This window comes from Budorcas taxicolor, chromosome 4, assembly GCF_023091745.1.
Source record: "Budorcas taxicolor isolate Tak-1 chromosome 4, Takin1.1, whole genome shotgun sequence".
Lineage (NCBI taxonomy): Eukaryota > Metazoa > Chordata > Mammalia > Artiodactyla > Bovidae > Budorcas > Budorcas taxicolor.
In genome coordinates, this window is record NC_068913.1 from 86952334 (window position 1) to 86978592 (window position 26259).

Sequence of the window (26259 nt, forward strand, 5' to 3'; positions counted from 1 at the left end):
TGAAGATTTTAGGAAGATTTGCCAAAAGAATTCCAGAAGTTGAAGGTCATTATATATTGACTGTCTCTTATCTTAGATGTTTTTCCTATGACTAAAGAATGAAATAGGTGTCATATGATGAAATGAAAACATGACTAAACTTTGTACTCTAACATCACCCACCCTTTGTACTAAGGATATGGATGTGTCTTGAGGGTAAACACTTTCAGCAAGCTTCAAAACGTTACTGTTCCAGATGTGTGACTTCATATATTAATACACTATATGAATAGTTGAAACAAAACAGCTGCCAGTTCATACATGAATTCAAGAAATCAGAAAACCAACCAGTGGTGTAATAAATATTATTTTGTGCATGCAAACTTAGAAAATATAATTTACAGGCATGAAATAGAATTTGTAACAATGGCAACAGAAACTAAACAACCAGAATATAGTCACATGAGATGGTTCCTTAAAGAGCATTAACTCAACAGTCAGGAAGCCTTAATTTTATTTTTCTTATTGTCATGATGATTCTTGGCTTGTTATAATCTTTTGAAAACTGAACATCAAATTATGAATTTGTGGAACAGAAATACAAAAGCAGGATTTATATTGGTCCTATTCAAGATCATATGTGGGAGCCAAGAGGCTGAAAAGGATTTGTTTTGCGAATAAATAATTTCAAGCTGTGGATTTATTCATAAAATTAATATTTAGGCCACATAACTATCCTTCTTCTAATATCTTAAAGTTGAACAATTCTAATTATATGAAGAAAATTATTCAGTCGCTTCAAATGATGAAATTCTTGAAAATATTTTTTTCAGAACAAAAATAGTAATATGAATTAGGAAAAGAAAATTATAATTCAGTTCAGTTCAGTTCAGTTGCTCAATCGTGTCCAACTCTTTGTGACCCCATGAATCACAGCACGCCAGGCCTCCCTGTCCATCACCAGCTCCTGGAGTTCACTCAAACTCATGCCCGTCAAGTCAGTGATGCCATCCAGCCATCTCACCCTCTGTCATCCCCTTCTCCTCCTGCCCCCAATCCCTCCAAGCATCCAGGTCTTTTCCAATGAGTCAACTTTTCTCATGAGGTGACCAAAGTATTGGAGTTTCAGCTTCAGCATCAGTCCTTCCAATGAACACCCAAGACTGATCTTTAGGATGGACTGGTTGGATCTCCTTGCAGTCCAAGCGACTCTCAAGAGTCTTCTCCAACACCACAGTTCAAAAGCATCAATTCTTCGGTGCTCAGCTTTCTTCACAGTCCAACTCTCACATCCATACATGACCACTGGAAAAACCATAGCCTTGACTAGACAGACCTTTGTTTGCAAAGTTAAGTAGCCTTTTAAAAATTAGTATCTTTTTTCACTTAAATACTATCATTCATCCTCTCATATGAAAAACTGGCAGAATTCTAACTGCAAAAAAAAAAAAAAAAAAAAACTCTGTTACTGTTAAGAGGGATTCAGACATTTCCATTTCTTTACAATCTATCAGGCCTCATCCATGAAAGAATCTAATCTGAAGATCAGACTCAACATTGAGAACCAGGACCATGTTTATCTTGCTCACTGCTGTGTCTCTAGCACAGTTCCTAGTAGTTCAGTTAATATATTTTATCCCTGTATTTTGAATAAATGAAAGAAAAATACGAACTCTAGGAAAACTAAACATGATAAGAAAGTATTTGTGGTTTTAATACAGAAGAAAAACATTTCTCCTTGATATTTTTCCCCAAAACATTCTATTACAAAAGACCATTTCTTGGGAAAACTAAGTGAATTTGTGTCAATTTTAGTCCAGGAATTTGTAAAAACTCATGATTTTAAGAATTAGGCTTCTTCTCTCCTCTGATAGGAAAAGGGATTATTGATATCCTAAATCATAAAGTCTTGATCCAAATAAATTAACCAATACTGAGCAAGAAAACATCATCTTTGCAAAGGTCTAGATCCTGGGCAAAACCAGCCTCATTTTGGGTAAAATTAAAAACTGAATTTTAACATACCTGTATGGGTTTCCCAGATGCCTCAGTGGTAAAGAATCTGCATGCAATGCAGGAGACCTGGGTTCAATCCCTGGGTTGGGAAGATGTGCTGAAGAAGGAAATGGCAACCCACTCCAGTATTCTTGCCTGGGAAATCCCATGGACAGAGGAGCCTGGCGGGCTACAGTCCAGAGGTTTCAAAAGAGTCTGACACAGCTTAGTGACTAAACGACAATGGTTTCGTGTGACCCTGAGCCTCTCTGATTCTGCCTCGTCATCCTTAATCTTTCACTTGTGCTTCTGCTAAACACATTGAAGGATGAAGTGCCAGTTTTTGCAATGATTCTGGAGACAGTGCACCTGCCTGTTTGCTTAACCCAGAGACTCTCAAATACAGGTTAATGCATTCTGAAGTCTGTGATGAATATTTTTAGTTATCGTAGTAGCAAAATTAAACAGCATGGACAGTAAATAAGCTTTTCATTAAAGTATTTTTTTGATTTTAAAATCTGCTCTTTATTACAAAATACAATTTCTTTGATAAAATATCAAGAATACTGGATTGGTTGCCTATCGCTTCTCCAGGGGATCTTCCTGACCCAGGAATCAAACCAGGGTCTCCTGCATTGCAGGCAGATTCTTTACCAACTGAGCTATCAGGGAAGCCATTTGTAAAATAATGGTGATATTAAATGTTAGGTTGTTTTTTACTAAAAAAAAAATTAATAAAGTTGGAAAAATTTGTTGTCACCAAGCACAAATAATTCAAAACATGTAGGCAGCTGGTAATATTCAATAGAAAAACACATTCTGAGACTGAAAAGAAGAAAATAAAAGAGAAAATGCTACATAGTTTAATGCAAGAAGGAAATAAGTTTAAAAGGGTGAATTTCAGTATCTCCAATTATAACTGTCATTGACTGTTGAAGGCAGAAGGTCTAGAAGTGCTATGAATGCAGTTATTTCCCTTTTTGTTCATCTTTTCTGAAAGTCCTGCTGTCTCTGATACTTCTGTTATGAATGGAATTCAACTATATAAAAAATGAAGGAATTTATTTTGAAGAATGAAACTAGCCTTCTTTCTCAAATGCTTGTTTCTTTATTTGATTAATCCATTTAGACCTGAGCAAGTTATAAAGAAAACTCTTACAGTATACTCTATATGCTGTACTAGACTATAAGAAAAAGAAAATGCCACTTATTCCAAAATAAATAATCCTCTATTTAAGTCAAGGGCTTATTGCCATCTTATATTGGATTTTAAGCAACTTAGAACTGATGTGTCTGAGTTTGTTTTAAGAGCACTCAACATATGTTGTCTCTCTAGAAGAACCGTTTAATTATTAATACATCAACTTAAAAGTTTAGAGTTCATGAAAACTAATAAATTTACAGTTACAGGATTCTTTTTTAAGAGAGGGAGCCTGATGCTACTTCAAAATAGATATGATAATTTTTCTATGGGATAATCGAATGGGAGTTTTTACCCAAAGATTATTTACCAAGGATTATTAGGTAATTTAATTAACTAATTAATTAATTCATGTAAAATCATTATGTATAGTCTTATCATTTCCATTAATAAGTAAGCAAATACATTAATAAAATATATTCTACTTTTCCACCGTATTCAGGAGATTATAGTAGACTCGTGTAATACTCAGGCTAATTTTATTATTTTATTCTCTCAGGTTTTTAACTTATGTTAACTGACCTAACTCTTCTATTTCCATGCGCACACACACACACACACATGCACACACACTTTAGGCCCCCCTTCTTTGTATTGAGACCAGTGTATACCTTTGTTGTCAAGACTGAAAAAAAATCTCCTTTGGACATTGTTAATTTTCAGAAACTAATGTAATATTTATTTTGTACCTGAAATCAGTCCTAGAGCAGAATTAAAGAGAAATAAATGTAAAAGCTTTAAAAGTCCTTAAAATCAAGTTTAAGAAAAATAGAATATTCAACAGAAAAGTAGTGTATGAGTAATGATATAAATGACAAGTTTAGGGAGGGGAATGTCAAAAGGAAAGAACAGAGAAGATAGACATGGATTTAAATCCTGACCTGGACAATAGCTAGTATTTAATCTTTTTAAATGTACCCTTTTTTTAGTGTATGAGATGAGGATACTAATAACTACAGAGCATGATCATTATGGTGATTGGAAACAAAGCACCTTAAATGTCTAGCACTGGACCAAGCATATGAACTAGAGTCAGCAAATAAATGTTCATTATTAGTAATGATACTTCTAAGAATGTGTGTGCTTAGTGACTCAGTTGTGTCTGACTCTTTTACAGCCCCATGGACCCAGCAGGCTCTTCTGTCCATGGGGATTCTCCAGGCAGGAATACTGGAGTGGGTTGCCATTTACTCCTCCAGGGGATCTTCCCAACACAGGGATCAAACTCAGGTCTCCCACACTGCAAGCAGATTACTAACTGAGTCACCAGGGAAGCCTAAGGATACTGAAGAGTGTAGCCTACCCCTTCTCTAGGGTATCTTCTCAACCCAGACATCAACGAACCGGAGTCTCCTGCATTGCAGGCAGATTCTTTACCAGCTGAGCTACCAGGGAAGCCCACTTCATAGCATAAAGAGTTATATTTGTATTTCGTGGTGATCTTTCACCCTTCAACCTACCCCTACTCTGGACACTTTATTTAACTTCTCTTGTGACCCTTACGTTCACTCTGCCTTGATTATTTAACGCTCCATAATTAGTCAGTGATCTGTATGAGGGCAGCTATGATTTGCTCATGTTTGCATCCTCCACTGTGGAGTCCCTCCAACTTTAATCTAGTGAGAGATCTAATTAATCTTGCCATGAAGACTCAATCCTGGCTCCATAGGTCATGGTGGGATTCTGGGATTCTGCATTATCAGCAATGCTTCTGGTTCCCGTGACCTCTCTCTGAGTATCGTGACCCTACAGCACTTATACCACTACTTTGTATATGGAAGACATTCAATGTTTCTTGAAATAAAAAGATACTTTGAAACACACAATTTAAATTGTCTAATTAATTACAGAAACAGTCATTTGGAAGATGTCCAGAGGAAGGAACTGTAGGAAATTTTATGAGTATTTGCCCAGGTTGTAAAGAAATACAGAAATATGAATGGTCAAAGTGAAGAGCAAGCAATTCTAGGCTTGAGGAAGAACATGAGCCAAATTGTGGAGAGGGCAAAGCACAAACAGGGTTCCTAGATTAGTACAGCCAGTGTGCCCAAAGTGTAAGTTTTAGTTTAGAATGACAAGAAGTTGCAGCATGTCAGTTGATGCAAATGTTTGACTAATAAGCAATGAACAAATGTAGAGTTTTTGAGCTGCCTGTAAAGTGATCATTATGTTTTTAGGAAAGTTATTCTTGGTGGTGATGTGTAAAATGGTTCAAGAGAAAATGGAAGATGCGAGGTTCAACAATTCTTAACTTTAGCTTCTAACTGTAAAATTCAGTTAAGCTTGCAAGATTTAAATTTGACATCAAATAAGACATCCTTACATATCATTCCTTTTGCTATGTTAAATCACATTTTAACTAACCCTGAACAAAATTAGAAGAATAAATATATTTCAGTCTCAAGATAAAATTGTTTCATGGATCCTTCTACCAAATAGAACACATTAATTATGATGCAACTTTCCTGAATTTGAGCACCTGCAGACTTTTGAGATCTTCAACAACTTTACCATCAAGAAAAAAACCTACAAAAATGACTTATGGCATTTGATTGGGAGACATATTTTGGCACATATTGTTATTATTCTCTTATATTTAATAATATTATTAAACAGCTAATACATGGAATTACTAATAATCCATGGGAGAGTAAGCCAGTCAGATGTTTTCCATAAAAAATTAAAACATAAAAAGAGAACATGGCATTGTCTAGTCATATATTTAATGAAAGGATTAGTCATGTTCAGGATAGCAGTTTTATTATATTGTAAAAGAATCAACTCAAGTGTTGATCAAATTTATAAAGTTCACAGTTGAGAAAATCACTCATTAATGTATATCTAAAAGCATCTAATTTCAATTTTGCCCACTATGTGATTCATTTCCCTGGGGGAAAACTAAAATGAAACTTGGCCTATATTGTATTGTTTTAACATCTAACTATAGTATATAGCTGCCATAAAATTAACCGAAAAGTAGCCCTCATAAGTAATGTCTAAGATCAAGTGATTTAGTGTATTGCATCACTTAGAACCAATGAAGCAGAGTAAGTAATTGGCAGACAAAAAATTTTTAAAAACAGTAAAATAGCAAAGCAAGACTGCTGCCATTAACAGAAAAATGTAATGATCTCATTAAAGACAATGCATGCAGTCTCCATTCCAATTTTCACATCTCTGGATTTTTCTTAAGCTTTGCAAAGATACTATCTACTATCACATAATTTTTAACTTAATGTAAATGTAAAATAAGAATATATTTTAGAACTTTATTATAGGTTTCTTATTTATGTTGCAGTGTTCCATATATGATATTGATATTTCAATTGATTTCTTGCTCCCCTCTTTCCTAATCTGAGATATAATCATTCATTTAATTCAAATAGAAAAGTTCTCAAGGTAAGAATCCATTAATTCATACACTATATGAGGGAGAAAAATTTATTTTACTTGTGGAGAACTCAATAGAAGTCATGAAGAAATGTAAAGATTATTGGAATGAGACATATCCAGAAGCATATCTATGCTTTAAAACTGTGAAATATGACCGAGAAATTCATGTTAATTACTTTCTTCTGAGAAAGCTGGGGGAACTGTGAATGTGTTAGACAAAAGCAAGAACAAATACAAGAAATGAAAATTTTTGATTCATTGCTGATTTCACTTTTGCATTTTATCACAGATTATGATAAATCCTCGATATTTTATCCTAACTGCAAATTTAAAAAGAGATGTTTTAAACTACCTTTATAAAATTTCTCTGGGAGAATATAATTTTAAACATGAAGGAAATGGCAACCCACTCCAGTATTCTTGCCTGGAGAATTCTGTGGACAGTGGAGCCTGGTAGGCTACAATCCATGGGGTTGCAAAGAGTCAGACATGACTGAGTGACTAAAAATAAAAAAAATTTTTTTAAAAAGAAAGGATATGCTAAGGGACAAAGATACACTTTAAATTTTGTGACTTCTTAATCTAAATAAGAAACTTATTTTCAATTTTTGTAACAATGCTTATACTTAGAGCTTTGCTTTGTTTAATATCACTATTAAGAATGTGTGTTCTACACTAATATTTAATCTTTTCTTGCATTTTCTGTTTTATTGCCTTATAAATCCTTTGTAAATTTGTCTGATCCACTTTTATTTCTACATAAAAAACCAAACTCTAAGAATATTTGTGTGGTAGATATATAATGAAAAATTTGTTGAAACCTTCTTTGCCATTAAGCATGATAGTGGGGAATCCATAGAAAAAGGGCATGACCTCTTTTTTTCAACTATCATTTAATCCTTTTGAGATGTAACAGGATTCATAAAAGTAAATGCCAATTATCATTCTGTGTATTTCTAATGAAATGTAGGTTAAAAGAGTAATCATAGCTAGGTGGTACTAACCAAGGTGATCCTGAGGTTAATGAGTTTTGTGAAGCGTTCATGGGTGGTTAGTTGTAGTATGAGTACCATCGTCAATCAACACTATTTATTTCCAGTGATAGTATCAAAAACTGACATATCTCTAAATCAGTCCATATTTAATGGCACCACTCTTTTTTTTTGAATACTGGAATTTATTTAAAAATAAATGTTACTGTAGCTTCCTCTGTACATTAATATTTAACCGTCTTTAAGATTCAAAAGCTGATTAATTGTGTGACCTTGATCAAATCATTGCCTTTCTGTTTGTAAGATTTTCTTCCCATTTTTCAAAAGGAAATTATAGTTTTTGCCCTATGCAACCCATAATGTTCTTTGAAAGTGCAAATGAAGCTCACAGTAAATATGTTTTAAAAAGTGTGGTACACAAAAGAAATATATCACTGTGAGAATCTCTTACGGAAAACCTCATGCTTGTTTGTTCATGATCCCCAAGTTCCCATCTGGTTCTGTGATACATGCTAAACAAAGCCTCTGTCTTTTTGAGTTTGTCTAATATTTTATCTAGAGCTGGTCAACACTGACTTCCATCTGTGCATAGAACAATTTTCATCATATATACCACAAAGCTATTATATTCTGATATAACTTTGAGTAAGCATTTGATAGTGTAGTGATCTAAACAGAACTGGAAATTGAATCCACTGTTTCCACAAATCCTTATTAAGTATCTGTAATGTGTCCAGCTTCACACTTGTCATGGGTACACAGAGAAGACTATGCCTATCTTTCTGTGTCTTTTCAAATAGTTGAAGAGAAATGCAAATGAACATAGGTTAACATCTTATTTTCAATATGATTAAAAATGACTAAAGGAAAAATATGTATATATTTTAGCAAAGAGATATTTTATTTAAAAGGTTATAGTAGGACTCATGAGATTGATTTATGTCAGTTTTTCAAAAAATGTCTATTTTAGAAGTAAAATTTCTATTAAATAATACCTACTATAGTTTATTTCAGCTCTAAAAGAATTGTTCTTTAATTTGATTCACTTGACTATGCCTTCTATCAGTCATATTAATAAGCTTTTCAGAGAGTTTAACTCTTCTATTGAATTAAGGTAATATGGTTGGTCTATGCTGTAGTTTAAGGTGGGATGTTAATGGCAATGTCCCAAATAGTTTAGTCAAAGATTTTCATGCATATAGAATTATATATACCCAGTGTGCCTGTACATTTATAACCAATTACATATAATATTAAAATCACCTATAAGTGTATTATAAATAGGTGAGGAAACCATCCACTTATTTGCAGACACCTAATAATTGCTGTTTTCTTTATCCCTTTGGTGGAGAAGTCTTAAGGAATCCAAAGTCAAAACTTGAATCTACAACAGTTGGCAATTTGAGAAATTAAAGAAAAATGTTTGTTAGTCCTGAAAGTTTGATATAAAAAATACACACTGGTTCCAGAAAATCTTTGACCCTGTAGATATAATGGCATATATACATGTATACATGTGCTTCCCCTGTGGCTCCGCAGGTAAATAATATGCTTGCAATGCAGGAAATACAGGAGACACGTGTTCAATCCCTGGGTCAGGAAGATCCCCTGGAGAAGGAAATGGCAGCCCAGTCCAATATTCTTGCCTGGGAAATCCCATGGACAGAGGAGCCTGGCGGGCTACAGTCCATTGGGTGGCAAAGAGTCGGACATGACTAAGCTACAGTTACATAAAACCATTTTATCTATATGTAGATACAGATATTTTAAGAAGCACTGATGGCAACAAATGTTCAAATATATGAAAAGGAGAAAAACCAGATTATAAGACATCAATCCATTATAAAGCAGTATCTACCTCAAATTATTAAGACAGAAGTTTCAATCACTTCTCATGAGTGGGGAACAAAGTGGGGAAGCTAAAGGTGTAAAACCAAACAAATGCACAAACCAAAAATCCATGCTATTTTCTGAACACAGAGTGGAACCCAGGCATTCTTAGAGTTACTGCATCAAACACAAAGAGAGAAAATCAGTACAGACATTCCCCAAGCTCAAGGGAATGTGCACATTACCAGACACTGAGGCAATGTTAGCTATGGTGCTGCCAACCAACTGTGACTCTCCTCACAGGAAATCTCTTCTTAGGTAATTTCAAGTTTTTAATGACTGTTTTTCCAGGTGACTAAGTCAGACTTCAAAGCAAGGTACATCTACATTCTTGTAGTTGAAAGGATTAAGAATGCCATTTCCCTTGGCACCTACCTGTCATAAATAAGAATACACTAATGAAATCAGAACTAGCAATCTCCCTTTCGGGGAAAATGTTTCCCTATATGCCTAGGAATTCTAGAGGCTATATAAGGAGCATATTCCACAAGCTCGAGTACCCATTTCCAGCTACTACATAAATGGATATCACCCCAAGGAACTTCTGTAATTAAATATGTATTTACCACAGTCTCTACACCATCACTCCATGCAACTTTTCTGAATTAATTCAATAAATTTTTGTTGTGCTGCTACTTTTTACCAGGCATTGTCCTTATGTGCTGGTAAAACTGCAGTGATAAACCAAAGTCTCAAAATTCAGAGACTTATATTCTAGATAATGGGTGAGGATTATGCGATGAATATGATTAAACTATTAAGAAAAATGGGTGGGGTAAGAGAACAAGTGATGTAGGAGCTCATGCAAGAGTGTCTGATAAAGTGTTATTTCAGGAATAATTTAAATTAACTAAAAGAAAGAGCCATGTGCATATCTGTGAGAAGAATTTTCAGAACAGAAGTTCTTCAAGGGCCCAGGAGCAAGAAACTGCTCAACCTATATGAATATAAGAAGGCTCAGTTTCATCTAGAGAAAGAAAAGAAGACAGGATGTATTAGGGTTGGAGAAGACAATGCAAAGTAAATGATGTAGAACTTGTAAAAAACCATGCACAGAACTTTTGATTTTACTTTGAGCAAGGTCAAAACTAATCAGATGTATATTTTAAATGAATTACTCTACTCATTGAATGATAAACAGTATACAAGGAGTCAAGATGGAACTTGTGTGTTAGTTGGAAGACTATGACAATAAATAGTACAGGTGAGAGCTGGATGGCTTCCATTGGTATGGTAGCTGACATAGTTCAGTTCAGTTGCTCAGTCGTGTCCGACTCTTTGCAACACCATGAATCGCAGCACGCCAGGCCTCCCTGTCCATCACCAACTCCCGGAGTTCACTCAGACTCACGTCCATCGAGTCAGTGATGCCATCCAGCCATCTCATCCTCTGTTGTCCCCTTCTCCTCCTGCCCCCATTCCCTCCCAGCATCAGACTCTTTTCCAATGAGTCAACTCTTCGCATGAGGTGGCCAAAGTACTGGACTTTCAGCTTTAGCATCATTCCTTCCAAAGAAATCCCAGGGCTGATCTTCAGAATGGACTGGTTGGATCTCCTTGTAGTCCATGGGACTCTCAAGAGTCTTCTCCAACACCACAGTTCAAAAGCATCAATTCTTCAGCGCTCAGCCTTCTTCACAGTCCAACTCTCACATCCATACATGACCACTGGAAAAACCATAGCCTTGACTAGACAGACCTTAGTCGGCAAAGTAATGTCTCTGCTTTTGAGTATGCTATCTAGGTTGGTCATAACTGTTCTTCCAAGGAGTAAGCGTCTTTTAATTTCATGGCTGCAGTCACCATCTGCAGTGATTTTGGAGCCCAAAAAAATAAAGTCTGACACTGTTTCCACTGTTTCCCCATCTATTTGCCATGAAGTGATGGGACCGGATGCCATGATCTTCGTTTTCTGAATGTTGAACTTTAAGCCAACTTTTTCACTCTCCACTTTCACTTTCATCAAGAGGCTTTTTAGTTCCTCTTCACTTTCTGCCATAAGGGTGGTGTCATCTGCATATCTGAGGTTATTGATATTTCTCCCAGCAATCTTGATTCCACCTTGTGTTTCTTCCAGTCCAGCGTTTCTCATGATGTACTCTGCCTAGAAGTTAAATAAGCAAGGTGACAATGTACAGCCTTGACGTACTCCTTTTCCTATTTGGAACCAGTCTGTTGTTCCATGTCCAGTTCTAACTGTTTCTTCCTGACCTGCATACAGATTTCTCAAGAGGCAGGTCAGGTGGCCTGGTATTCACATCTCTTTCAGAATTTTCCACAGTTGATTGTGACCCACACAGTCAAAGGCTTTGGCATAGTCAATAAAGCAGAAATAGATGTTTTTCTGGTACTCTCTTGCTTCTTCCATGATCCAGCGGATGTTGGCAATTTGCTCCCTGGTTCCTCTCCCTTTTCTAAAACCAGCTTGAACATCAGGAAGTTCACGGTTCACGTATTGCTGAAGCCTGGCTTGGAGAATTTTGAGCATTACTTTACTAGCATGTGAGATGAGTGCAATTGTGTGGTAGTTTGAGCATTTTTTGGCATTGCCTTTCGATGAGATTAGAATGAAAACTCACCTTTTCCAGTCCTGCAGCCACTGCTGAGTTTTCCAAATTTGCTGGCATATTCAGTGCAGCACTTTCACAGCATCATCTTTCAGGATTTGAAATAGCTCCACTGGAATTCCATCACCTCCACTAGCTTTGTTCGTAGTGATGCTTTCTAAGGCCCACTTGACTTTATATTCCAGGATGTCTGGCTCTAGATGAGTAATCACACCATAATGATTATCTGGGTCATGAAGATTTTTTTTGTACAGTTCTTCTGTGTATTCTTGCCACCTCTTGTTAATATTCTAGATATATTTGAAGGCTGTTGGATGAACTGTGGTATGTGTGTGACAGAAAGACTAAAGAATGATTCTAAAGTTTTTAGTCTGAACAACTGGGACAGTGGAACTATGTTGGAATAGATGGGTGGCAACTAAGTTTGGTTTTCAACGTAGAAAGTTTGAGATGTCAACTGAGCATCTAAAGGGAAATATTAATGAGGCTGTTGGATATAGGAGTCTGGAGTTCAGAGGAGAAGTTGAGGCTGAAGTTATAAATGTGGGAGTCATCAGTATACATAAAATAATTAACAAAAAGGGAGTGCACCAAAGGAAAGAAGTGCCAGCACTGACATTTAAAGAAGGTAAGACAGTGAGCCAATGAGCTTATGATCTTGGTATTTCCCTCACTGAAGAAGTTCTCAAAGAACAATAAACCAGTTGTTTTGCTGTGCTCAGCATTAGTAGGTAGACATGTAGATAGGCAATTAGCAAGTCACTTTCATAGTGACGGGGCAGATCCACGCATTATTGATCCCAGTACACTGAGACAGTTACTCTTTGGCCAATGCAAAGTCATTAACATTTGCGAGATGATCAAGGCAGTGTAGTGTCTTATAAAAAGAAACATGATTCAGAATCTTGGTGATATAGACAGTGATGTAAAGAATCACAGTGGCTGTTGCATTTGTTTAATGTACAAAAACTTTTCTTTTTCTCATGCTATCCAAAATTTTAGATGTCAGTTTCCATTGCTCTAGTTATAGAACTGGATATTTCTGTATTATTCAAGCAACTCTATTTATTCAGACATGAATGGCAGAGAAACTGTTATACTGAAAGTTCAGGTCAGTTTTTCCCAACAACTTGTTTTAAATATTTTTATAAAGGCACTGTTAGGAAGCATAGGTAATAAAAATATCAGTATAATACTAGTCAAATTGTTTCTTACTGCTTATATCATTGCTTATATCTTATTGCAATATCATTAGGGAAATCTCAAACCACTTAAAAGAATGAGAATTACGGTATCTCTCTTAAAGGCTATTGACTCATACGTACTTTTCACGATATGGTCTTCTAGGATAAATGACATGAGTTTTTAAACTTTCGCATTTTCATTTGTTGTTCTGCTAATATGAAAATTATTCTTGCCAGAAGCAGACTACAATGATATTTTAAGGAAGAAATTGAAATGAGGTATATGTGCCTGCTAATGCTATGAGAATAGTGCTAACTACATCTGCTAACTAAATCTGCAAATTAGAAAATCTTTGGTTTAGTGATCACAGCAGCCTTAAAGATCTGCAGTTTAAAAGAGATTAGATGTATTTCTAACAACTGCTTCCAGAGCTGTTGACAGAAAAGGAAATGAATGCCTATTATCTTGATAAATGTCTGAAAACCTTTTCATGGTAATATTTTGATCCTTTTTTCATTTGGATGACATTGAATCAAACATAGGGTATCATAAAATATCACTTTTGCAAGCTTAAATAATATATTCTTACAATCTATCAACTGAATCATTATCTATCCAACTCTTTTTTCCTGAGATCCTGACATACTTGTCTAGAACTAAAACCATGAATATACTAAAAAGTAGCCTTGCATTTAGATAGTTTTAACATTTCCATTTGAGGCCCAGTGATTTTTTTAAAATCAAAACTAGAGTCTAAAGTTATTGAAGCTCATTACTTTGCAAAGGCTTAAAATAATGTAAATGTGAAAGACCACATTAAAAATGTAAGCTTTTATTTTTTTTTTCACTTTTTAGGAAGATACACAGAGAAATCAACATTAGACTTTTCCTCTGGCAGGAAATAAAATTGCATAGTCTACTGGATACGATGCTTTCTAAAACACTTATTTAACTATTTTTTGGAGTTGGAATTCTTGACAATATTTGAAAGGAATGACTATTGTTTGGACATAGATTACCTTCTTTAGCCACAGGTAGAAAATATGAAAAAGTAACTTTATGTGTGCATAATTCATTTTATCAGTTTCTAATAAATGCATCAGGTACCAATTAATTAACCTAGAAATGGAGATTATAAATCCTTCATTATACAAATGTATAAATTCTCTTTTGAAAAATTCTTACAAAGGAACAGAGAAAGATTAAAATGATAGATACCATTTGTGGTCAATATTGTCCTCATTTTATTCATGTCTTCACTATGTTGTGGATTCAGAAAATCTAGCCATTAGGGCATCATCTCAATTTATGACGTCAGGGCTCCCAGTTTGATTGCAGGTTCTTGTCATTACTCTAAGACTTCCATTTTCTTGGAGGATAAATGGATTCCTATATATTTTTGAGATCTCTCTGGGATATAACGTGATTTCTGTATGATTAGAGAAAAGCAGTTCCAGTAAATTGTATTCATGATGCAGCATCTGCTATTAAAGTCTCCCGATTTTCTATTTCTAAAAAAAAATTTTTTTTAAGGTACAGAATATCTCATAATTCTGCAATTTGCTATCATTAAGATGTAATTTTAGCAATATATATGCACACATGCTGAACAGTGAGAAACAAGGGCATACTTCCAGAAAACAACTAATTCTGTCTTGCATTTGTATATACATTGCATCTAAGAAACTGAAAGTAGTTAAAATAAATGCAGATTTAAAGCCAGAGATAACAACCTGTAGCTTACAGTTACTGCTTTCTTTAGAGAGATGAAGTACATCTCATACAGAACAAGTAACTGGCTCTGTCTGGAATTATTTGAAGAGTGAGTTGAACATTGTGTATACATATATACATATATGTGTGTGTGTGTGTATATATTTACATAGACATATATGCCTTCCCTGGTAGCTCAGTCAGTAAAGAATCTGCCTACAACATAGGAGACAGGTTCAATCCCTGGGTCCAGAAGATCCCCTTGAGAAGGGAATGGCAACCCACTCTAGTATTCTTGCCTAGAGAATCTCATGGACAGAGAAGTCTGGTGGGCTACGTCCATGGGGTCACAAACAGTCAGACATCACTGAACCACTAACACACACACACATTTACTACTGAAATATGGAAGTGTTTCCCTTTCATTACAAGTAAGAAAAAATATTATTTGACCAAAATTTCCCATACCACCCCTGCTTTATTTATTTGATTTTACTAAATAATAATAATCATGACTTATTTATTGCCTTCTTTATAATATGTCTACATAAATTAACCCATTAAATCATTAAACCATCACTAAGCGTTGTTATTTGCCATCTCACAGATAAGGGAATAGGTGTGGAAATTTAGGTAGCATGCCATGGATCACACAGTGAGGATCTGGGGTTAATATTCTGCTCTGCTACCTTTATTTTTTTTTTGAATAATTGTTTTATTTTTATTTTTTAATGTAAATTTATTTATTTTAATTGGAGGCTAGTTACTTTACAATATTGTATTGGTTTTGTCATACATGGACATGAATCTGCCACAGGTGAACATGTGTTCCCCATCCTGAACCTCCCTTCCACACCCTCCCCATCCCATTCCTCTGGGTCATCCCAGTGCACCAGCCCCGAGCATCCTGTATCATGCACCGAACCTGGACTGGCAATTCGTTTCACATATGCTAATATACCTGTTTCAATGCCATTCTCCCAAATCATCCCACCCTCACCCTCTCCCACAGAGTCCAAAAGACTGTTCTATACATTTGTGTCTCTTTTGCTGTCTCACATATAGGGTCCTCATTACCATCTTTCTAAATATATGCGTTAGTATATTGTATTGGTGTTTTTCTTTCTGGCTTACTTCACTCTGTATAATAGGCTCCAGTTTCATCGACCTCATTAGAACTGATTCAAATGTATTCTTTTTAATGGCTGAATAATACTCCATTGTGTATATGTACCACCGCTTTCTTATCCATTCGTCTGCTGATGGACATCTAGGTTGCTTCCATGTATAGAAAACTATAAAACACTGGTGAAAGAAATCAAAGAGGACACTAATAAATGGAGATATATACCATGTTCATGGATCAGAAGAATCAATATAGTGAAAATGAGTATGCTACCCAAAGCAATCTATAGATTCAATGCAATCCCTATCAAGCTACCAAAGGTATTTTTCACAGAGCTAGAACAAATAATTTCACAATTTGTATGGAAATACAAAAAAAACTCAAATAGCCAAAGCAATCTTGAGAAAGAAGAATGGAACTGGAGGAATCAACCTGCCTGACTTCAGGCTCTACTACAAAGCCTCAGTCATCAAGACAGTATAGTACTGGCACAAAGACAGAAATATAGATCAATGGAACAAAATAGAAAGCCCAGAGATAAATCCACGCACCTATGGACAGCTTATCTTTGACAAAGGAGGCAAAAATATACAATGGAGAAAAGACAATCTCTTTAACAAGTGGTGCTGGGAAAACTGGTCAACCACTTGTAAAAGAATGAAACTAGAACACTTTCTAACACAATACACAAAAATAAACTCAAAATGGATTAAAGATCTAAACATAAGACCAGAAACTATAAAATTCCTAGAAGAGAACATAGGCAAAGCACTCTTCGACATACATCACAGCAGGATCCTCTATGACCCACCTCCCAGAATATTGGAAATAAAAGCAAAAATAAACAAATAGGACCTAATTAAAATTAAAACCTTCTGCACAACAAAGGAAACTTAAAGCAAGGTGAAAAGACAGCCTGCAGAATGGGAGAAAATAATAGCAAATGAAGCAACTGACAAAGAATTAATCTCAAAAATATACAAGCAACTCCTTCAGCTCAAATCCAGAAAAATAAATGACCCAATAAAAAAATGGACCAAGGAACTAAACAGACATTTCTCCAAAGAAGACATACAGATGGCTAACAAACACATGAAAAGATGCTCAACATCACTCATTCATCAGATAAATGCAAATCAAAACCACAATGAGGTACCATTTCACACCAGTCAGAATGGCTGCTATCCAAAAGTCTATAAGCAATAAATGCTGGAGAGGGTGTGGAGAAAATGGAACCCTCTTACACTGTTGGTGGGAATGCAAACTAGTACAGCCACTATGGAGAACAGTGTGGAGATTCCTTAAAAAACTGGAAGTAGAACTGCCATACAACCCAGAAATCCCACTGCTGGGCATACACACTGAGCAAACCAGAATTGAAAGAGACACGTGTACCCCAATGTTCATCTGCTACCTTTAGAGGTAGCCTTTGAACTAAGAAGAACTGTCCTTCTGGGAGTCTGCTGATTAGCTGCCATCTACTGATTGGGTGTCTATAGTCTGTTTGCAAAGAGACACCAGGATTATCCCCATCACTGACCAGGGATCATTTTATTTCACTACATTAATGTGAATCTCCAATCTTTGTATAAGGAGAGACTTTAAAACCTGCAGAATATCTTAAACTGTTAGTCAAGGTACAAGAAAAATAATTCCATTTGTAACAGCACACTTACAGGCTTGATTATCCAATGTAAATCACATAGATAAAATTTTGATTTATTGTCATTTCAAGTATTGAGAGAAATGTCTTTTTTCCTTCTCAGAGAAAAGAGAAATTGAGAGGCGGTAGGGTTAAGGATGTCTCTCTTTCATTTTAAATTAATTGGCAATTTGCTCTTAGAACTAGTTGCTCTTTCACTGGAGCTGTGGAAAGAAGGGTTATAAAATTTCTGTTTTTTGGCAAACTTGGCAGGTAGATCTGAAGAGACTAGTCTGTTAATCTGTTCGACTAGGCTAGACTAGACTAGTCTGTTAGAGGAAGCTATTTATCAATGCAAAGAAAATCATTTTTCAAACATATTAAAGCCCAACCTGAATCTGCAATGTATTTATATAAAGAGAGACCAACTCTAATGCTAGAATTTAATGGATGGTCAAGAAATAGCAATAAACATGCTGTTTCCTATGGCAATGCTGTAATATTAGAATCAAACTTAAGTAAGCACAGGTTTATTGGAATTATCTCATTTAATTCTCCCCTAGAACTCATGAGGGCTATTATTTCTCCTTTTACAGATGAAGAAATTGAAGTTAAGAAAATTTAAGTGCTTTATCAAAGTTACCTGAAGACTGTGGGCCCAAGACTGGAACCCAGAGAATTTAATTCTATAGCTCATGTTCTCAACCATTTTACTACTCTGAATTTATCTTATGATATAAATGAGAAAACTAAGTAGTCTCTTCTGACAAAATAGCAACTTTCACATTATGGTCAAGAAAATCTATAGCCTGAACTTATATCAACCTTATATTCTCTAGAGAATATGTTAAGTTTTATATTGAGTAACATAGCAAAGATTTCAAATATGAGCATGGGGCATGCATTTTGAAGCTATTTAACGTAAGGAAAATAAATTATCATAGATGCATGAAAATATATAGTTATAAAGATAAAGTCAACTTTCTAAATAGTACCTAATATTGCCATGATCCTTGACATTTTTAGAATCTTTTTATTTTAGACAATGTAATATTGATCTAATGATAGATAGACTACAAAACTTAAAGCTACAAATTCTAGACTTGTAATCCAGCCTTTGGTAAGAGATGCTTTTCAACTCTTTGAGCCTCAGTTTCTTTGTTCATAAAAAGTGGATATTACACAAGCCATAACAAACATTAATTGAATAACATTACTTATTATAATGCCTTTTTACATCAAGATTTTGTTTATAAGTTTTAAGTGAGAAAACATGCTGTAAACACACTAAAATTTGATCCAAGCATTGGATAGTATTACTTTTCAATTCTGTCCCTACTTGAATGTCTCAAACACATTTCTTACTTAGTGAGACAATATTGAACTGCTGCATTCACCATGTTTCCTGACACAGGGATTGGCACTATATACACTGGCTACTCAATCCAGAACCCTGGGTGTTATGCTCATGATAGACCTCAACGTATTTGCCACATCCTGTTCTTCACCTGGTCTGTTAAATGAACGCCAGAGAGCTCCCAGACTATCCGCCATAACTTACTGCCACCATCATTCCTCATCTGACATTTCCGGTAACTCCTAAGAGACTCCCTACATTTTTCTCTTGCTCACCTCCTGTCTACTCACTTTGCAGCCGAAGTGAAACTTTAAAATTACAAAAATGACCATGTTACCACCCTACCTAAAACCCTGTAATAGCTTCCCACTAGCCATAGGGTGAAGTCCGTCCATGTTGAGATCTCACGACTGTCGACACCCTGCGGTCCATCCTCACCTCAGGCTGTTCCCCAACCTCCAGATCTGGATATCAGCAATTTGGGAATTTGCTGCAAAAGTACCTCATAACACCTTTTCCTCACATCTTGGCCGCATGATGCTACTGTCTTATCCTGAAATAGACTTACCTATTCTTTACTTGTATTATCCTTTTTGATCCTCAGAATCTATTTATTGACATCATTCCTTAACAGGGAATTTCCCAACCCGTCAAACCAGGTTAGATACTCCTGCTAGCTGGACTCTAATACCTTCTACTTCCCTGCTAAAAACGCTCATGACATTTAAGTTTCTTGTTTCATAAACTTGCCAGTCTGGGTCACATCTGTAGCCCTATATTCTAGAGCAGATCATTCATAAATATATTAATATTCAAAAACTTTGTGATATAACAGAGAAATGAATGGATAAAGTAACACTAAACATTCAGTTGGCTAGGATAAGAATCAGCATATCTCGAGACTCATTGGAAGGACTAAGTACTGGCTGTGGGTGTTATCTTGACTTATCAAGATTATTAGTGTCTCATTATAAACTTTGAGGGCAAAGATAGTATCTTATTCTCTTTATCCTGAGAGCCAGAAGATGTTATTAACATTATAAAAACTACAGAAACATTCATAAATGCAAGGGATGAGGTGAGCTTCTTTGTTAAAATGTGAAAGAATGAAAATGCAACAGAGATTACATAATGAGATGAGTGTTTGTTACTTTCCTCAGAATAGACAATTGGAGCAAATATTTTTATTCCAGGGATGCCTCCATTTTTATGATACTTGAGATTTTTTTTTTAATTATATTTGGGTTAACAAAAATTTTCTTCATATCATCTTTAACAATTTTAAGTATTTGAGCTTCAATTATATCTTTGAATTTTTAAACCATGCAAATTTAAGAGCTGTGAATGGTGAGTATAATTGCAAGGGTAAAATATTGTTTTTGAGTTTAAGGAAAAAAGAAAAATAATGAAATTGAATTTCTTGGATGACTCTGAAACTAGACTCTCCAAGAACAATTGTTAGAGTTTCAAAAACATTTAAAACAATGGAACATGAAGGCTTCAAATGACAATATTTGTTTGCTTGCCCAGGGATGGGTATGTTTATTTAAAAGTCAATTTCTGGACTAAAAGCATTTATTATTAATCTTGAAAACACAGCTGTGGTCTTTCTATTTCAGAAGTTTCTATCTTCTGTTTGAGTAAAGTGGTTTCTGGGCCTCACTTCTAATTCTACAGCTATTCTCTTGATTGATGGGTTTATTTATTTGCTGATATATTTAGCAAATACACAGTGATCAGAAATTATCTGTTAGAGAAGGGATATGCAACAATGCCCTAAAAAAAAAAAAAAAAAAAAAAACTTACTTTGGGTGGTGGGAATTTGGGCAAGATCCAAGATTACAACCACTGACAACAGAAGTCAAGGCACGTAATATCATTATGGAGGTTTAGTGAAAGGAAGAACTCAAGCTAGCTGCAAAATCTTCATTACTGTTATATAATAAGCATTCTTCCTCATTATAAAATATTTATGCTTGTGCTAAAGAGTCTAGACCATGTTTCTTTGTATTTTAATAACGCTTCATGGGCTATGTTTGCTGCGGATGCTATTATTTTTTGCATAATTAAGTAATGAAGCAATTAGCACAGCAGGCACATGTCAACTAGATAGTGGTTAAAATTTGTGATTAACTAGATTTTTTTTGCTGTGTTTGCCAATATCCTCCTTCTTATCAAATGAAGCTGTGCTTTTCTCACTGTGAAGAGACTGAGTTCCCACACAGTTGAAGCTTTCCCTGGATAAAAATGCAGTTAGATGAAATTTAGCAAAATATCTTGATGACATGAAAGAGAATATGAAAGAGCTCTCTGAACATCTGTGAAGGAAAGTACTAAGAACATCATTTAGGTTAAAAAAAATAACATAATAAGCATTTCACAAGATAGCTCAATTGGTGGCTCACTCCTCTGTAATCCACCTGGTAGTAACACAGTTCTTCATTTCTTTTACATGATGCCTAAACACCCTCTGGCAAGTTGACAACCAAATACTCTACTGTTAAGGGCTTTAGAAAAGGCAGAGGAAACAGAGATCAAATTGCCATCATCTGCTGGATCATCAAAAAAGCAAGAGTTCCAGAAAATAAATCTATTTCTGCTTTATTGACTATGACAAAGCCTTTGACTGTATGGATCACAATAAACTGTGGACAATTCTGAAAGAGATGGGAATACCCGACCACCTGACCTGCCTCTTGAGAAATCTGTATGCAGGTCAGGAAGCAATGGTTAGAACTGGACATGGAACAACAGACTGATTCCAAATAGGAAAAGGAGTACATCAAGGCTGTATATTATCACCCTGCTTATCTAACTTATATGCAGAGTACATCATGAGACACGCCTGGCTGGATGAAGTACAAACTGGAATCAAGATTGCTGGGAGAAATATCAATAACCTCAGATATGCAGATGACACCACCCTTATGGCAGAAAGTGAAGAGGAACTAAAAAGCCTCTTGAAGAAAGTGAAAGAGGAGAGTGAAAAAGTTGGCTTAAAGGTCAACATTCAGAAAACGAAGATCATGGCATCCAGTCCCATCACTTCATGACAAATAGATGGGAAAAGAGTGGAAACAGTGGCTGAATTGATTTTGGGGGGCTCCAAAATCCCTGCAGATGACTGCAGCCATGAAATTAAAAGATGCTTAACCTTTGCAGGAAAGTTATGACCAACCTAGATAGCATATTCAAAAGCAGAGACATTACTTTGCCAACAAAGGTCCATCTAGTCAAAGCTATGGTTTTTCCAGTGGTCATTTATGGATGTGAGAGTTGGGCTATAAAGAAAGCTGAGTGCCAAAGAATTGATGCTTTTGAACTGTGGTGTTGGAGAAGACTCTTGAGAGTCCCTTGAACTGCAAGGAGATCCAACTAGTCCATCCTAAAGGAGATCAGTCCTGAGGATTCATTGGAAGGACTGATGTTGAAGCTGAAACTCCAGTACTTTGGCCACCTGATATGAAGAGCTGACTCATTGGAAAAGACCCTGATGCTGGGAAAGATTGAAGGCAGGAGAAGAAGGGGACAACAGAGGATAAGATGGTTGGATGGCATCACTGACTCAATGGACATGAGTTTGGGTAAACTCCAGGAGTTGGTAATGGACAGGGAGGCCTGGCATGCTGCAGTCCATGGGGTTGCAAAGAGTCTGACACGACTGAACAATTAAACTGAACTGAATTGAAGGACTTGCCGAACTATGAACAGGAAACCTGGTACTTACTAATTCTATTTTTGTGGCTCCTTTATGTAAACTTGCAGGAAAGAGAACACACTTTATCCAGAATCAAGATCTGCCCTATAATTTCATTCAACAGACATTCCTTATGAACCATTCCATGTGAGCACTTTACTCTCTGAGCCAAAGATTAGTAAGAAGCTGTATCTGCCCTTGAAGAACATACAGTCTAGGCAAAGGAAGTAATTAGATTTGCTTCAGAGTTAAGTCATTATTCAAAACATGTGTCAAAACTGCCAAAATATGTTTGCTAAATTTTGATGAGTCCCAGTTCTCGAATTGGGATGAGATGGTTGGATGACATCACTGACTCAACAAACATGAGTTTGAGCTAACTCCAGGAGATGATGAAGGACAGGAAGTCTGCCTTGCTGCAGTCCATGGGATTACAAAGAGTCGAACAAGATTGTGCAACTGAACAACAACACCAACAGTTCTTGAATTGAGTCTCCATAACTTGCTATCTGGCTTCTTTTTTCTTTCCATTGACTTTAAAAGAAGAGTCAAATTAAAGAAGAAATTGGAAAGGATAGTATAAAGAATTCAGACATGAAGGCTGAAAATCAAGCTCCTCCTCTGCTTCTTACTTGTTGGATTAATCCAAAACTTCATTGAGTCCAAAATACATGGACGATAATACTAACTGTGCTGCCAAAGTACAGCGGGTTGTAACCAAACTCAAAATAGATAAAAGATTTAAAAAGGATACTGTTTTTCTTCTAGTTTTATTGAGATATAATTGACACGACTGAGTCAGTGAAAGTCGCTCAGTCGTGTCTGACTCTTTTCAACCTCGTGGACTATACAGTCCATGGAATTCTCCAGGCCAGAATACTGGTGGGTAGACTTGCCCTTCTCCAGGGGATCTTCTCAACCCAGGGATCGAACCCAGGTCTCCCACATTGCAGGATTCTTTACCAGTTGAGTCACAAGGGAGGCCCAAGAATAGTGGACTGGGTAGCCTATCCCTTCCTCAGCAGATCTTCCCAACCCCAGAATCAGACCAAAGTCTCCTGCATAGCAGGCAGACTCTTTACCAATTGAGCCATCAGAGAAGCCCTATAATTGACATGGAGCACTATATAAGTTTAAGGTGTACAACATACTTATTCAACTCACATACATCATGAAATGATGACCACAAGAGGTGAACATCCACTATCTCATAGAGATACAATTTTAAAGAAATAAATTACTTTCCCTCATGATGAGAACTCTTAGAATTCGCTCTCAATAACTTTCATGTATAACATTTAGCACTGGTAATTATCACACTGAACATTCACGACAGGTACTTATTTATCTTAAAATTGAAAGTTTGTAGTTTTCAATTATCTTCATCTAATTCCCCTTCCCCCAAACCCAACCTATGATAACCACGTCTGATCTCTCTCTGTGATTTTGTCTGTTTCAGAGAGCTTCCCTCATAGCTCAGTTGGTAAAGAATCGCCTGCAATGTAGGAAACACCGGTTCGATTCCTGGGTCTGGAAGATCTGCTAGAGAAGGGATAGGCCACCCACTCCAGTATTCTTGGGCTTCCCTTGTGGCTCAGCTGGTAAAGAAACTATCCACAATGCGGGAGACCTGGGTTTGATCCCTGAGTTGGGAAGATCCCCTGGAGGAGAGAAAGGCTTCCCACTCCAGTATTCTGGCCTGGAGAATTCCATGGACTGTATACTCCATGGGATCTCATGACTGAGAGACTTTCACTTGTCTGTTTTTGAAGTATAATTGACCTACAATACTATGATAGTTCCTGGTATACAATATCGTGAATTAATATTTCTATACATTTCAGAATGATCGTCATGATAAATCTAGTTGTCATCTGTCACCATAAAAACACTGTTGTTGTTGTTCAGTCCCTAAGTCATGTCCCACTCTGCTACCCCATGGACTATAACATGCCTGTCTCCTCTGTTCTCCACTATCTCCCAGAGTTTGCTCAAATTTATGTTCACTGAGTCAGTGATGCTACCTAACCATTTCATCCTCTGTTGCCCCCTTCTCCTCCTGCCTTCAATCGTCCCCAGCATCACAGTCTTTTCCAATGAATCATCTCTGCATCAGGTGGCCAAGTATTGGAGCTTCAGCTTCAGCAACAGTCCTTCCAGTGAATATTCACAGTTGATTTCCTTTAGGATTGACTAGTTTGATCTCCTTGCTGTCCAAAGGACTCTCAAGGGTCTTCTCCAACACCACAGTTCTAAAGCATCAATGCTTCAGCACTCAGCCTTCTCTATGGTCCAACTCTCATATCTATAACATGACTACTGGAAAAAACATAGCCTTGACTATATGTACCTTTGTTGGCAAAGTGATGTATTTGCTTTTTAATATGCTGACTAGGTTTGTCTTAGCTTTTCTTCCAAGGAGCAAGCGTCTTTTACTTTCATGACTGCAATTACTGTCCACAGTGATTTTGGAGCCCAAGAAAATAAAATCTGTCACTGCTTCCACTTTTTCCTCTTCTATTTTCTATGAAGTAATGGGACTGGGGGCTTCCCTGGTAGCTCAGCTATTAAGATTACACCTGCAATGCAGAAAACCCTGGTTCAAATCCTGGATCAAAAAGATGCCCTGGAGAAAGGATAGGCTACCTACTCCAGTATTCTTGGGCTCCCCTGGTGGCTCAGATGGTTAACAATCTGCCTACAGTGCAGGTGACTTGGGGTTCAATCCCTGGAGTGGAAAGATTCTCTGAAGCAGGGCATGCAACCCACTCCGTTATTCTTGCCTTTAGAATCTGCATGGACAGAGGATCCTGGCAGGCTACAGTCCATGGTATCACAAAGAGCTGGACATGACTGAGCCACTAAGCACACACACACACACACACACACACACACACACACACAATGAGACCAGATGCCATAATTTTAGTCTTTGAATGTTGAATTTTAAGCCAGTTTTTTCACTCTCCTCTTTCACCCTCATCAGAGGCTCCTTAGTTCCTATTTTCTTTCTGCCATTAGAGTGATACTATCTGCATACCTGAGGTTGTTTGATATTTCTGCCAGTAATCTGGATTCTAGCTTGTGAGTCATCCAGGCTGGCATTTTTCGTGCTGTATTCTACATGTAATCTGGGTAACAATATACAGGCTTGGAGTATTCCTTTCTTATTTTTGAATCAGTCCATTGTTCCAATTCTAGTTCTAACTGTTGCTTCTTGACCCATGTATAGATTTCTGAGGAGACAGGCAAGCAGGTCTGGCATTCCCATTTCTTTAAGAATTTTCCACAATTTGTTGTGATCCACACTCAAAGGCTTTAGCATAGTCAGCAAAGCAGAAGTAGATGTTTTTCTGGAACTCCTGGCTTTCTCTACAATCCAACGAATGTTGGCAATTTTATATCTGTTTCTTCTGCCTCTGCAAAACCCATGCTGCTGTATATTTCAAACCTGTGACTTATTTATTTTGTAACTGAAAGTCTTGACCTCTTAATCACCTCCACCTAGGTCTCTTGCTTTGA

General features: G+C 36.4%; 1 protein-coding gene across 1 annotated transcript in view; it reads left to right on the forward strand.

The window, feature by feature from the left end:
• KCND2 (potassium voltage-gated channel subfamily D member 2) overlaps nucleotides 1-26259 on the forward strand; it is a 549616-nt gene that overhangs the window by 403890 nt on the left and 119467 nt on the right. The window lies entirely within an intron of this gene.